Below are 3,743 nucleotides of genomic sequence, written 5' to 3' on the forward strand. Positions count from 1 at the left end.
GACAAGCTGCAGGCAAGTACCACCAACACCCACCCCACACGAGGTATGAAGCGAAGCCCACTGGGGATGGCGGGAAAATTACCCACGGGGAGGACACTCACCCAGGCAACACAACATGCCATCCGCCACACCTCCAAGCCGGGAACCCACCCGCCATATAAACCGCAAAGGCGGAAGATTCCTCGTCGCAAGCGGCGCCAAGCACTCAGGAGACCCGGTCACACCACCTCTAGAAAGGACTCATTCATACGCCCTCAAGCCTGCAGTATCATCAGGTGGGCCCAAAACAAGGCCTGGGGCTGGACCAAGACCATACCAGGCCCCTGCCCAGACGACGGGCCAACGAGCCAGCGGCAGGACCCAGCGGAGCTGCACCTTTCTGTGCCCCAGCAGGACTCTCACACACCTCCAATATCTTTCCCTGCGCTGGGTATAGGCTAAAAGTGGACCCACACGGCAAGGCCCACAGAGGTACTCGCTTAAAGCCTCTACTACAATAGACACTAGATATGCCAGATCGCAGCCCTCTACACAGAGACTCATTGCCAATGCAGAATTGCAAAGAAATGTACACTGTTTGACCACTCTTATCTAGCTAGCACTCTCACAATACACCTTACATAATTGTATATTGCTGTACCGCACATAACACTCATGATATCACAGAGCCTGTCAGCTAACCACTTATAGAAGCTGGGCTTGGCGGCCTGGCACTCATGCATAACTCGCCTTCTTCACACTCGCAAATTCCAAGCATGCATCATACCTATGGCTTCACATAGAAACACATGTTCAACGGCAAAGACTACACTCTATGCTCCAGTTACTCTTTATTAATGAATCTCACAATTGCCGATATAACTAATCTACTCGCAACGAACTTAATCGTGCATATAGCCTGTCTTATAATTAAAAAATGTGCAACTGTTTATCGCCATGACATTGTATACATTACCTTGCCTATGTCTGCTGTTGTGGCATCACAGGATTGTTTGTAATCTTTACTGCACCAAAAATAAAGAATAAAAAAAAAAAAAAAAAAAAAAACTTTAAAAAGGTGAGCAGAATGTCAGCTCATTACTATTGTTCAAATTTGTTAGATGTTTTGCAGCCAACAAATGTGTAATATATAGTCTTGTAGGCACCCAGATGTGGTTCTCAGCACAGAAAGTGAGTGATGGAATGTATTGTTAGGCCTGATAATCAGTTATGTGGCAGCTTTTGAGGGATTATAGCAGGGACCTTTGTACAGGTAATGTAGGCCTTATAATACCATTGTGACTATACATATTTATACATATGGTTCTAGACTTATCCAAGTCCACATACGAGAATGAAGATAATTCTAAAGGTGTTCCTGGTGTTAGTACCGTCTATATCAAGGTGTAGAATAAATAATGGTTCAGGCCCTCTGGGATAACAAAAATAGCAGCTTTATTGGGGCAAAAGTAGCAATGTTTCAACGCTACCGGGTCTTTATTGAGCTTGAAAAAGACCCAGTAGGGTAGAAATGTTTCTGTTTTTGCCCCAATAAAGTTGCTATTTGTGTTATCCCGGAGTGCCTGAAACGTTATTTATTCTGCATATTTTGGCTTCAGAGCACCTGTGTTATTTGGTGAGCACGGTATCCAGTACGTCTCTACTCTATCAAGCAATAAACTGGTTAATTTGCATAAACCCTGTTTGTTTGTCTGTTTGTTTTATTTGCTTGTTTTCCAGATGTTATTCTTTGTCTGCACCCAGGATCACTATTTATGGGACAGAGCCTTGTACCTGTTATCAGCCTTGAATTATGCTACCGTCTCTAACCTTGTATACTCGAGTATTTCTCCAGATATATTGTTAGGTTTCAGACTGATGTTATAAATTATCTATTTTTTTTTTTAGTTTAGCTAGCACATACAATTGAATGAACTGGAAAAATGTAATAAATAGCAAATATTCATTATTTAAACCTTCAAGGTGTCTGCAAAATGCTTGGCACTGTGACCTTGCTTATTGGTTCCTATTTTTATTCATGGCAGTTTTAATATAGGCATTTTGTGCATTTTTCTTTTAATTTGAATGTATGCATTGAATTTCCATCCAAGGCAGAGAAGTTCTATATTTGCTTTGGTTTGCATCTCTCTTTTCAATCCCTATCCAGAGTTTTACACGTTTCTTTCTCTTTTGGCATGGAGTGGATCTTTAAGTTACTGACAACAATGCCCGTTATAGATCATTCCACGATAATATTTTCGCTCTTAAAAAAGCTAGACAGACTTCCATTAACTACACACAAGCGGCATCCGGAGCACCGTCATATGTCCTTTCGCCTGAATGACATCACTATGCTAAGTTACTATGTGAAATAAAAGAGTGAAAACGACATTGTATTAAAAAAATAAATAGTACTCCAACGAACCTGGCCTCAGATATTCAGAATGGAGGACAAAACCAAATATACACAAATAAACTGCAAAAAAATTCATAGACGGGTCTGGACCACAGGAGATAAGCACACTATGGAACAAGAATAAGAATAGATAATTGTAGGTATAAAAATATGGACAGAATTCCACACAATAGCTCTTTATGGTTACAAATCATCCAGCCTTGTTAGTATTTGATGGGGTAGGGAAGTCATTACAAAGTAATACAGAGATTGCTAGTCCTGTACAGATAAGTTAAGTATCACCAAGTTTTCTGCTTATTGTCCCAAAATGGTTGATTCACAAAGTCTTAATTACTGCACAGTTAAATACAATACAGAATATTAATATGTAATCTTGATTTATTTTCGCTGTTATTGTTATTCAGATTGCCTTTTCTTTTGTCGGCTAGATGGGAAGCAGTGTATGATTCAATCTGAATTTGCAGGAGAGAAAACGTGATTCTTTGTCGACCAAGATTCGCATTATTGAGATAACACAAATATGATGTATAGACATTAATATTTATGTTGCCTGCATCCTATTAAATGGGGTGTTTAAAACAAAAGCTTATAGCAGACATGTTTCAATTTAATTTTACTTTTATAAACCTAATATAAACCATCTATTATTTTCAGCATGAGAGTAAATGTTTTGTTTAATTGTAATTTTATCTGGATATTACAATATAATATTGTTGGCTTTAAAAAACAAAACAAAGCAAATATGCTGCAACACAATTAATTGAACTAAATTAAATAACATACCTCTCCCTACAAAAAAACAAAAAAACTCTCCCAAAATACTCCACTGGTGACAGACATTTTATTTTATGCAGGTTGGGATACAGTGTTATATGTTGGGATATAGTGACTGATAGCTTAAAATCTAAAGTCCTAGGCTACTAGCCAGGCCATGAAAGTTACTAGCCCCTGCAAGCCTGGAGGGTCCATGGCACATGACATTTATACTCAACATGGCTACATTTTTACTCGCCAATGGTGGAGTTTGAGCCGTGATAGTGTTATAATATTATTATTATTATTTATATAGCGCCAACAAATTCCACAGCACTGTACAATGGGTGGACTAACAAACATATACTTGTAACCAGACGAGTTGGACACACAGGAACAGAAGGGTTGAGGGCCCTGCTCAATGAACCTACATACTAGAAGGAGTGGGGTAAATTGACACAAAAGGTAGGGTTATGTTAAAGAAGGGTGCAGGTTTTGGCACAACAACCCTTATCTCCACGACCAATCAAGAGAAGAATCTGCAAAATTGTAATATGGAGCAAAGTGCCTTGACAAATGTCCTTAGAGATTCTAA

The sequence above is a fragment of the Pelobates fuscus genome, chromosome 2 (genome assembly GCF_036172605.1).
Source record: "Pelobates fuscus isolate aPelFus1 chromosome 2, aPelFus1.pri, whole genome shotgun sequence".
NCBI classification, from domain to species: Eukaryota; Metazoa; Chordata; class Amphibia; order Anura; family Pelobatidae; genus Pelobates; species Pelobates fuscus.